At 43.7% G+C, this 12,368-nt stretch overlaps 1 pseudogene; it reads left to right on the plus strand.

Annotated features, from left to right (window-relative positions):
• Positions 1-6,579: 6,579 nt before the first annotated feature.
• LOC122217643 lies at positions 6,580-7,141 on the plus strand (annotated as a pseudogene).
• The last annotated feature ends 5,227 nt before the right edge of the window (positions 7,142-12,368 follow it).

Genomic DNA, 12,368 nt, shown 5'->3' on the forward strand with positions numbered 1-12,368 from the left:
TATTCTAAGGTAATTAATTGGGACACCATTGGAAAATAATACTCCCCCCTTCCCACCAAAAAGAGGTCTTTTAGCTTTAGGAGAGGATTACCATGTCCCTTGTTCTGGTTCTGAGAAAGGGAGGGGAAGCAGACCCTACCTTCCACTATACCCCCCCCCCCAAGTTCATTCCTTTTCCTTAAAAAAGTTTTTTTTAATGTTTGTTTTTGAGGGAGACACAGAGAGAGAGAGACACAGAGTATGAGTCGGGGGAGGGCCAGAGAGAGAAGGAGACAGAATCTGAAGCAGGCTTCAGGCTCTGAGCTGTCGGCACAGAGCCCAACGGGGGGCTCGAACTCACAAACCGCTAGATCGTGATGTGAGCAGAAGTTGGACGCTTAACCAACTGAGCCACCTGGGCGCCCCCATTCCTTTTCAATTCAAACATTAGGCCCCTGTATGTGAATGCTAAGCCTCTGCTGCTTTAAGCCTTTGCATCCTCTATGCATTAGCACCCCCCAATACCCCCTAGCCGTGGAGAACTAAGAATACACAAAATTTAAACCATATTTGAAGTCATTCGTCTTTATTTTTTAATAAAAATGAGCTCTTAAATGAAACAGCAGATGTCAAGAATTAACTAAGGATGCAGGCTTTCTCAAAGGATCGGTAAACTCATTTTTTTGAACACCCACTCTGGGCTCAGCCCTGTGCAGACTGAGGCTGGAAAGAGGATTTCAGACCTGAAGGCAATGTAAACAGACATCGGGCCTGGATAGAAAAGACTTATCCCAGATCTGTGGCCAGTCCGAGCTGGGTATATGCGACCCTGCAAGCCCTCTGTGTGTGTGTTTGGATCTTCCTTCAGATCCCTGGAAGTTCAGGAACCACGAACTAACTGGCAGGTCACTTGACCTCTCCGCACCTCTGTACCATGACAGGTGGGCTCTGTGACTTCTGAGTTCCTTCCCACTCCCTGTCTCTGAAAACACATTGGAAAGCCGGTATGCCCAACATTAAGATCACCACAGAAGCCGTAGGAACAGGCAGGCATGGGAGATGGAGAGGAGGAGGAAAATTATCTTCCTGTCTCTTGGCCCAGTGCAAGGAGGGAGTACGGACTCCTGTCTAATCAATCATCCTCTGATCAATCATAGCCTCTGTATCCTCAAGCCAGGCTCTCCTCCATTCTTCAAGTCTGTTTCTTCCTCTGTCCCCTGACCGGAACAATCTTGGTGTAATGTGAATATAATGAGCCTGTGCTTGCAGAGGGCTTGGCTTATAAAAGCCTCCCAAATGCTTTGGATTATGGTCTCATTAAAATGAACAAGGCTAAAGTGGAGAGTTGCTACAGCATTCCAGACATAGGTAAATTAGAGGTCCCCCGGGCCCGCGGCTCTGTGCTGGTGAACAGGAAGTCCAAAGGATTAGAAAGAGGAGGAGACCCCCTTGGGGATCGGGGAGGGCGTGAGCTGCGGAGCTGAGATGTCAACAGAGGGAACAACGCCAAGCACTTGTGAACCCCTCATCTACAGAGAGCCAAGTTCGTGCTGGCAACTGTCATTTCCCTGCCCATGGGCTGCAAAGTACTGGAACAGGGTCTTTATTAATTCCCACTTGCTAACGATTGCCAATCTTGGGGGACCTCGGTGGGAGAGCAAAGTTATGACAAAGCTGTGTGCTTTTTGAGGGGGTGTTTGCTGAAGGTCAGTGTCAGCCTTGCTTGATTTAAGTTCTCCCAGATCCCTTGCAAAGGCTATAAACAGCGATGTGATGAAATTGGCCTCAGAGCCAGAACAGGGAGGAGGCCTAGTCACAAGGGAGGGCAGAGAAGCACCATCAAGGGGTGGAGAGAAATGAGAAACGGGCAGGAAGGCCTTGAAGGCATTTCTGCTCCAACGAATGGAAGGAATACCTCCCCTAGGGACCAAGGTGGCGGTAAATCCGGGTAAATCTGACAACCCTCAGCGTGGTTCTGGCTGAGATCATCTGGGGCTGAGATGTTAGGGGGAGGTTTTGGTCAGATGGAGCATAGAGGGCACCAAGGGATCCTAGCCTGCCTCATCTGAAGCATAAATTTATGGGAAAGGGATGGTAATCGTGGTAACCCCCCCGGGCACAGTTACCCTCATAAACTGGTGGCAGATTGATGGCAGCATGACAGCCTAAGACACAACACAGGGCTGAAAAGATGGATTTCTTTTTTTTTTTTTAATTTTTTTTTCTTTAACATTTTATTTATTTTTGAGACGGGGAGAGACAGAGCATGAACAGGGGAGGGTCAGAGAGAGAGGGAGACACAGAATCTGAAACAGGCTCCAGGCTCTGAGCTGTCAGCACACAGCCCGACGCAGGGCTCGAACTCACGGACTGCGAGATCATGACCTGAGCCGAAGTCGGCCGCTTAACCGACTGAGCCACCTAGGCTCCCCGGATTTCTTAGGCTATTTATGAGATGATCAGTGGTACCTGCCATGTCAGCCCTCCTTCTGCCATTGTACCCACTCCCCTCCAAGGCACACGCGTGCACACACACACACACACACACACACACACACACACACTGGTGCACACACCCATGAGAACACACTACCTCTATCAGAGAGGCTACCTGGAGGTAGCTGTGGATAGGAAAACAACCAGGATTCAGGAGGCTTTGCCACTAGCTGGCTCGGTGACTTTAGCCAGGTGTTACGAGATAACCCCCTGGCCCCAACTCACTTTCCTCACCTGGAGAGTGAGGGGAATAACTTCTCACCCTGTTTATCTCTCAGGCTAGTCATAAGGACCGAATGCAATAATGGATATGAGGTCTCCAGCCTCCCCCCCAGCTTAGGTCAGAATTGTTGAGAGTGGGGTGCTCACCTGGGGCTCTCGACCAAGCTTCCAGGTAGTTACACACGCGAGCGTAGACCTACTTACTACTGGAAAAGCATAATGTAAAATCATTCCTAGATTCATTTAAAATTGTGTTTGTTGAGTATTTCTCAGTGCCATATACAGCACTAGGGTCTTTGGATAAAGCAGAGAATAAGACAGACATATTCATTACCCCCAGATCTTAAACACTGGGGAAGAGACCTACTGAATAAATAAGAAAAGGTATATTGCCTTCTACAATGGGGAGACACAGAGCACACGGAAGTATGCATGGAGCATACTGGCTATTCCAATTTGGGAGCCCAAGGAAGGCCACTGAGGAAGTGACATATATGCTGTGCCCTGGAGGTCAGGCAGAAGGCATTCATGGTGATGATGGTGGCATCTTTAATTTGGGGTCACCCTCAGTTCCTCTCCTACTGAGTCCACTCATTTGATCATTACTCTGAGGAGGCGGTAGGCATGGTCGAAAAGATGTCTGAGTTCAGATCGCAGCCCCATCACATATTCAGTAGGCCATTAAGCAACAGTCTTAACCTCTCTGAACCTTAGTCTTTTTGTCCATGGAAATGACACTTGAGACTGTAAAGTTTATAGGGTTGTCGTGACGACTGACACAAGGCGAGACCCAGATTTTTATCAAATTGAAAAAGGGAAGAAACAAAAAACTTCGAGCTTCTACTTCTAGTGTTACCGGCTTAAAATATTCTTGGGACATGAAGCTTATGTCCTAGATAAACTACAAGCCAAATGCATAGGTAAAGTTGAAAGAAAACTGAGGAAGTTTACAAAGACCAAGAAAAAGAATTCGAATTAGGAGCTGAAACCAATGGGTCAACACATACAGAAGCTGGGTGTCAGGAACAAGGCTGTGAGTGGCACAGGGAGGGGGCAGCAGGCTCAAAGACCCCCACCATAAAGCCTGTCACACTCTGTCACCCTGAGAAACCCTGAGACAGCCATTCTGCCTGGTTTTGGGGTTTTCGTTTTTGTTTATGTTTTTGCCCCAGTCTTTTCTGATTGATCACAGTCTTCCTACTGGTTGCTCGATGCCTGTACCTGAGACATTTTGAAGCTCACCCCAGCGAGTCTGCTCCTTGGAAAAGAGGAGGGGAGAAGCGAGAGGCTGAGCGGGGAGGGGGTGGAGTGGAATACACCTGTCAGAGAGCTGTTGAGGAAACCGGATGTCTCCAGAGAGTCCAGAGGGTGGAAAGGGCTGTGCCAGGGATAGGCTTGCCCTCCCAAGGGTCTGGGTGTCCAGTTTATATTCAGTGTGCACTTGGGCAAGCCAATTTTATTTATTTATTTATTTGTCTACTTATTTATCCATTTAAAATTTTTCTAACATTTATTCATTTTCAAGAGACAGAGAGAGACAGAGTGTGAGTGGGGGAGGAGCAGAGAGAGGGGCCACACAGAATCTGAAGCAGGCCCCAGGCTCTGGGCTGCCAGCACACAGCCCAATGCAAGTCTTGAACCCACAAACCACGAGATCATGACCTGAGCCGAAGATGGACGCTTAACCCAGTGAGCCACCCAGGTGCCCTGGGCAAGCCAGTTTTGAAAAGCAAACTGCAGTGGTCCCAGATTGGTTGTTGTTCCCTTGGTACCTGGTAAAAGTCAAGAAAATTCCCTCTGGAAGAAAGAGTCTTGAATACAGACCCCTCAGGATTCTGTCATTTAATCAGGGGGTACGATATGGATGCCCTTCCACACCTCCCCACCCCGTGCCCTCCCCCTGGAAGACACTCTGGTGGCCCCGGAGCTGTGCACACACAAGCTTTAACAATTTAGAAATAGGGGCACCTGGGTGGCTCAGTCGGTTAAGCGTCTGACTTCAGCTCAGGTCATGATCTCACGGTTTGTGGGTTCGAGCCCCGTGTCTGGCTCTGTGCTGACAGCCCAGAGCCTGGAGCCTGCTTCAGATTCTGTGTCTCCCTGTTGTTCTCTGCCCCTCGCCCACTTGTGCTCTGTCTCTCTCCGTCTCTCAAAAATAAAGATGTTTAAAAAAATTTATAAATAAATCTATTGAAACATCTGCAAGACACGTGATAAAATGTTCTGATGAAAGCCTCGCACACACGCAAAATCCATAGCTCAACAGAAAAAAGAGCAAAGGCTACATATAGACAATGCATGGGAAAGAATGGCTAGTAAGCACTTGATAATGGTCAGCCTCTTAATTTTTTTCTCTAAAAAATTTTTTAAATGTTTATTTATTTTTGAGAAAGAGAAAGAATGCGAGCAGGGGGATGGGCAGAGAGAGGAGGAGACACAGAATCCGAAGCAGGCTCCAGGCTCTGAGCTGTCAGCACAGAGCCTGACACAGGGTTCAAACCCATGAACCATAAGATCATGATGTGAGCTAAAGTCAGAGGTGTAACCGGGTGACCCAGACTCCCCAATAATTTTTGTTAATAATTTTTTTTTACTTTTTAGATAGAGTGAAAGTGTCAGTGGGGGAAGGGGCAGATGCAGAGAGAGAGAGAGACAGAGAGAGAGACAGAGAGACAGAGACAGAGAGAGAGACAGAGAGACAGAGACAGAGAGAATTCCAAGCAGTCTCCACACTCAGCATGGAGCCTGAAGCAGGATTCCATTCCACAAACCACGAGATCTTGACCTGAGCTGAAATCAAGAGTCAGATGCTTAAGTGATTGAGCCACACAGTCGCCCCAATTTGCATGCCCTTTCTAGATGGCAGTTAGTTCATTTGTTTCCAGAACATTAAAATGTTCTTACAATGTGATCCAGACAATTCACTTTCAGGAAATTATCTTGAGAAGATCCTATATGTGCATAACATCTTATGCACAAGGATTTTCAATGAAGTATTACCCACACACACACACATATATGCATATACACATATGTACACATTTTTTTTTTTTTTTTGCACATACCTCATGGTCCTTTACTTCTAAACACTTCCGTATGGATTTCTTAAGAATAGGAATATGTCTGAATACAGTCATAAACTTCATGAATTGCTTTAAAACTTTATGTAACGTACAGTGTGTGTCCCAGTGTTACCAGTGGACCAGCAGTATCCTTTGTAGATTTCCTCTCCCCTCCAGCACAGGATCCAGTCTAATGTTAAGGGTTGCATTTAGTTGTCATGTCTCTTCCACCTTTATTGTCTTTTATGACTGATATTTTTGAAAAATACAGTCCTCTCCCACATCCTTTAAAAAAAATTTTTTTTTTGATCTTTATTTATTTTTGAGAGAGAGACGGAGTGCGGGCAGGGGAGGAACAGAGAGAGAGGGAGACACAGAATCCGAAGCAGGCTCCAGGCTCCGAGCTGTCGGCACAGAGCCTGACGTGGGGCTCAGACTCACCGACCGTGAGATCATGACCTGGACCGAAGTCGACTGAGCCGCCCAGGTGCCCCGTCACATCCCTTTTTTTAATGTGATGATCGTCACTTTGTGTTTTTCTCATGTTTCCTCGTGATTGGATTGCGGTTGTGTGTTCTTGGCCAATAAATAGTATATGTGATGGTGTGTGCTGCTCCAGCTAATACATCTCTAGGCACACAGTGTCCATCTGTCCCTCACAGGTGATGTTCATTTTGATCACCTGGTCAAGGTGTGGCCTGATTTCCCCGATACATAACGAGTGGGCTTTCCCCCCTCCCTCATAACAAATAAGTCATCTGTGAGAAGACACTTTAAGACCATGTGTATATACTGCTCTTCATCAAAATTTTCCCTGGAGGTAGCATCCGTTGATGGTTCTTGCCTGATTCAGTCTTTACTGTAATGAGTGCAGAGTGCTGATTTCCCAACCCCAGCGCTGCTGTAAGAAGGAGCCCTTCCCCTGGCCTCCCTGGCTGCTAAACCTTGGCTGCCATCATGAATGACAGACACAGTAACTATCCAGACTAGGAAGTTCATGACCAACCAGCGACTTCAGCAGAAACAAATGGTCATTGATGTTCTTCACCCCCAGAAAGGCAACAGTACCTAAGACAGAAATTCAGGGGAAAACCTAGTCTAAATGTACAAGACCACACCAGCTGTCATCTTTGTGTTTGGATTGGGAACCCGTTTTGGTGGTGGTAAGACAACTGGCTTTGGCAGGATTTATGATTCCTTGGATTATGCAAAGAAAAATGAGCCCAAACATAGACTTGCAAGACAGGGCCTGTATAAGAAGAAAAAGACCTCAAGAAAACAGCAAAAGGAACACAAGAACAGAATAGAGAAAGTCAGGGGGACTGCAAATGCCGGTGTTGATGCTGGCAAAAAGTGAGCTGGAGATTGGACAACAGAAGGGGTAAAAATTCTGCAGTGACTTTATCTGTGGCATTTGTGCAGATTGTGCAGATTCCCTCATGCAGATTCATGAGGGAATTAAGAAACAGAACTTACAAAAAAAAGGAAAGAGCCCTTCCTTCTATCTATCTAACTATCAGTGGTATGGATTCATGAATTCCTGTTTTTAATGACTTAAAATAGCATTATTATACTTAATTATTTTATGACTCAAATTGTTTTAGATTTGGCCAGTGCATACATCTTCGAGATGGTTTCTGTTTCCTTATGACATCCCCCATCATTTTTTTTAGCATTCCTTTAATTTCTGAAATAACAAGATGTTCCAGATTCATCTTTACCTACCTTTTACCCCAACCCTAGAATCAGCCATTTCTCTAAGAATGCCTGGCTTTTTTTTCTTCTTCTTTTCTAGGACACAGAGTATGAGTGGGAGAAGGGGCAGAAAGAGAGAGAGGGAGAGAGAGAATCCCAAGCAGGCTGTGCACTGACAGTACAGACTTGAGACTCAATCCCACGAACCATGAGACCATGACCTGAATTGAAATCAGGAGTCAGACGCTTAACCAATCGGGGTGCCCCTGCCTGGCTTTTTAAAGTGGGAAATAGTATTAGCCACCAAGACCTGGGGCTGCGAGGGCTGTTCATTGCTATTTAAGTGTCTGCTTTCTGAGCCTTTCAACAAAGTTATACGTGTACACATACCGACACATACAGATACGTATATGTTATATATGCACATAAGCATGAACATATACATACCTATATATATTGGAAATTATGAGCTTATATTGATACCCTCAATTTTAATCCATCCCCAAGGGTTCTTTCTTGTCCCCCCCATTCCATATTTCTGTGTCCCCTTTTCCATAGTGAAAAACCCTGGGCCCAAACCACATCAACACATTTATTCATTTGCTCAGTCTTTTTTTTTTTTTTTTAATGTTTATTTTTGAGAGAGAGAGAGACACACACACACGCGCGCGCACACACACACACACACACACACACACACACACACGTGGGGGAGGGGCAGAGAGAGAGACACACACAGAATCTGAAGGAGGCTTCCGGTTCTGAGCTGTCAGCACAGAGCCTGACATGGGGTTTGAACCCACAAACCATGAGCTCATGGCCTGAGCCAAAGTCGGACGCTAACCGACTGAGCCATCCAGGTGCTCCTCATTTGCTCAGTCTTGAATTAATCTAAAGTAATTTCAGAATTGCTTTACCCATGCTACAGTAATAAATAAAATTACTTTATAAGTTTCATACATGTTTGCACTTCCCCAATTATATCCTACCACATCCCAGATAGAGATTACATAGTCAAAACTAATTTATTTAGTTTACTTAGATTAAATAATTTTAGCTGATTTAGTAGATTAGTTCTTTCCTTCAGTATGCTTTGTAGTCATTTCAAAATGTAAATTAGGTTCATTTGGTTCTAGGTAGGTGGGTTTTTTTTAACCAATAAAATTTAATGTTTTGAATGTGTAAAATATTAAATGTTTTCGAAAGTCAAAACTAAAAAAGTTTCACTCAGAGAAATGCCACTCTGTCTATATCCCTTTCACCCTATTTCTCCCACCTCATCCTTTGTAGAAAACAACTTTTTGTTTTTTGTTTTTTCTTTCCTGTGTTTCTTCTTTTAATAGTAAGCAGATATATGCATGTTTTCTTATTTTCCCTTCTTTCTTACAAAAAAGGTAGCGTACTATATATTTGCACTTTGCTTTTTTATTTTTTTTTTTTTTTTTTTTTTTCCTTTTTTTCAACGTTTTTATTTTTATTTTTGGGACAGAGAGAGACAGAGCATGAACGGGGGAGGGGCAGAGAGAGAGGGAGACACAGAATCGGAAACAGGCTCCAGGCTCCGAGCCATCGGCCCAGAGCCTGACGCGGGGCTCGAACTCACGGACCGCGAGATCGTGACCTGGCTGAAGTCGGACGCTTAACCGACTGCGCCACCCAGGCGCCCCACTTTGCTTTTTTATTTAATATCTCCTGGAAATTATCCATGTCAGTTGATTGAGGTTTCTGTATTCATTTGTATAGCTGCATAGGGTCCCATTGTGTGTATATAACCATAGTATATTAACCAATCTCCCATGCTTGAATATTTAGATAGTTCTCAGTTTTCGCAATTACAAATAATTCTGAAGTGAATAACCTTGTCATATATGTTTTCAGATTGTTGGAGGTGTATATTATGGATAAATTTATAGAAGTATGATTGTGGGGTCAGAGGACAAATATGTATGTGTTTAATTCCCCTCCACCAGGTCTGGGCCATTTGCATTTCCACCCCAATTCCCCATAGCCTGGCCAATGCAGTATATTATCAGCCTCTGCATTTTTGCCAATCTGATAGTTGAGAACCGTTTTCACACTGTAGTTAAAAAAAACTTTTTTTAATGTTTATTTATTCTTTGAAAGAGAGAGACAGCATGAACACAGGAGGGGCACTGAGAAGGAGACAGAGAATGTGCAGCAGGCTCCAGGCTCCAAGCTGTCAGCACAGAGCCCAACGTGGGGCTCGAACTCCTGAACTGTGAGATCATGACCTGAGCTGAAGCCGGACACTTACCAGACTGAGCCACCCAAGCGCCCCTCATACTGTAGTTTTAAGTTGCATTTTGTCTTAGAATAAAGCTGAACATCTTTTCATTTGTTTAGGGGACCTTTTTTTTTTTTTTTCAACTGAACTATAGTTGACACACAATGTTACATTAGTTTCAGGTGTACAGCATAGTGATTTGACAAGTTTATACATTATGCTATTCTCACCACAAATGTAGCTACCGTCTGTCACCATACGACACTATTATAATACCATTGACTACATTCCCTATGCTGTACCTTTTATCCCCATGACTTATTTATTGCTTAATTGGAAACACTTAGGGGACATTTTTTATCTCTTTTCATAATTGCCTGTTCAGGTCTTTTGTCCATTTTTCTATAGGATTTTTGGGTTTAGGTTTTCCTATTTCATCCATCCCTCGACCCCCTTCCTTTTGGTAACCATCAATTTGTTCTCTATAGTTAAGAGTCTGTTTCTTGATTTGTCTTTCTCCCTTTTTTTATCCTTTGCTCATTTGTTTTGTTTCTTAAATTCCACATATGAGTGAAATCATATGGTATTTGTCTTTCTTTGACTGACTTATTTCACTTAGCATTATACTGTCTAGCTCCATCCATGTTATTGCAAATGGCAAATTTTCATTCTTTTTATGACTGGATAATATTCCATTAGGTGTATATACCACTTCTTTATCCATTCATCTGTCGACGGACATTTGGCTGCCTCTATAATTTGGCTATTGTAAATAATGCTGCAATAAACATCAGGTGCATGTATCCCTTTGAATTAGTGTTTTTGTATTTTGTTGAGGGGGTAAATGCCCAGTGTGTAATTACTGGATCATAGGGTAGTTCTATTTTTAACTGTTTGAGGAACCTCCATACTGTTTTCCACAGGGGCTGGAGCAGTTTACATTTCCACCAATAGTGCAAGGGGGTTCCTTTTTCTCCACATCCTCATCCTCACTTATGTTGTGTTTTGATTTTAGCCATTCTGACAGGTGTGAGGTGATATCTCGTTGTGGTTTTGATTTGCATTTCCCTGATGATGAGTGATGTTGGGCATCTTTTCACGTGCCTGTTGGCCAAGTGGATGTCTTCTTTGGAGAAATGTCTGTCCATGTCTTCTGCCCATTTTTAATTGGATTATTCATTTTGGGGGTGTTGAGTTTTATACATTCTTTATATATTTTGGATATTGACCCTCTATCAGATATGTCATTTGCAAATGAATTTTCATTTTAAATTCCATTCTGAATTTATTTTTGTGTATGGTGTAAGAAAGTGGTCCGGTGTCATTCTTTTGCATGCTGCTGTCCAGTTTTCCCACTGCCATTTGTTGAAGAGACTTTTTCCCATTGCATATTTTTTCCTGCTTTGTCAAAAATAAATTGACCATATAATTGTGGGCTTATTTCTGCGTTTTCTTTTCTGTTCCATTGATCAGTGTGTCTATTTTTGTGCCATTACCATGTTTGTACAGCTTTGTAGTATAAATTGAAGTCTGAAATTGTAATACTCCAGTTTTGTTTTTCTTTTTCAAGATTGCTTTGACTATTCAGGGTCTTTTGTGGCTCTGTACACATTTTAGGATTGTTAATTCCAGTTCTGTGAAAAATGCTGTTGGTATTTTGATAGGGACTGCATTAAATGTGTAGATTGTTTTGGGTAGTATAGACATTTTAACAGTATTTGTTCTTCCTATCCAGGAGCATGGAATATCTTTCCATTTCTTTGTGTAATTCTCAATTTCTTTCATCCGGGTTGTATAGTTTTCATCCGGTTGTATAGGTCTTTCACCTCTTCGGTTAGGTTTATTCCTGAACATCTTATTGGTTTTGGCACAGTTGCAAATAGGATTGATGCCTTAATTTCTCTTTCTGCTGCTTCATCATTAGGGTGTAGAAATGCAACAGATTTCTGTACGTTGATTTTGTATTCTGGGACTACGGGATTAATTCCACTTCCTGAATTTTTAAAGCTCTTTAGAAACTTGGTATATTGCCTCTTTGTCTATAATATGTGCTATGAATATTTTCTCCCAGTTTGTCATTGACTTTGTTTTGGTCATGCCAAAGCATTGTTATTTTATTGTCATGTGGTCAAATGTATTAATCTCTTTCTTTTATTGCTTCTGGATTTTGAGGCATAGTTTTAAAAAATCCCCTCAACAGATATCTCCCAGGAATTCAGTCATCATGATCAGCTCGTACACCACCCCCCCCCCCCCCCCCCCCCCCGCCACCCACATCCACACTTCCCAGGACAGAAGTACTGGGTGGCTCCATCCTTAAACACCCACTCTGGCTCACTCTGCCTATTTTGGGTGTCTTTCTCCTCATCATTTCTAAAAGACCAGGTCCTGGAAGGAGGAGGAGGTATGAGGTGTCTGAGGGAACAAAAGCAATCTTCTGATTGAGGGAATCCATCACCTAGGTCTTACTTAGGGAACACATGGCCCCAGGGAGACCTGCTCCTCCCATGGTCCCTTCCACACCCTGGCAGGTCCCGGATGAGGCAGAGCATGAGGCAGAGGTCTGTGACCATTTCCACCATTCTGTATTCTCTTTGTTCCCACTTCCTCCTTTCTGCAGCTCCCCCAGCTGGGCTGGATGCAGAGTCTTGTAGATTCACACTTGACTG

The sequence above is a fragment of the Panthera leo genome, chromosome B1 (genome assembly GCF_018350215.1).
Source record: "Panthera leo isolate Ple1 chromosome B1, P.leo_Ple1_pat1.1, whole genome shotgun sequence".
Classification (NCBI taxonomy): domain Eukaryota; kingdom Metazoa; phylum Chordata; class Mammalia; order Carnivora; family Felidae; genus Panthera; species Panthera leo.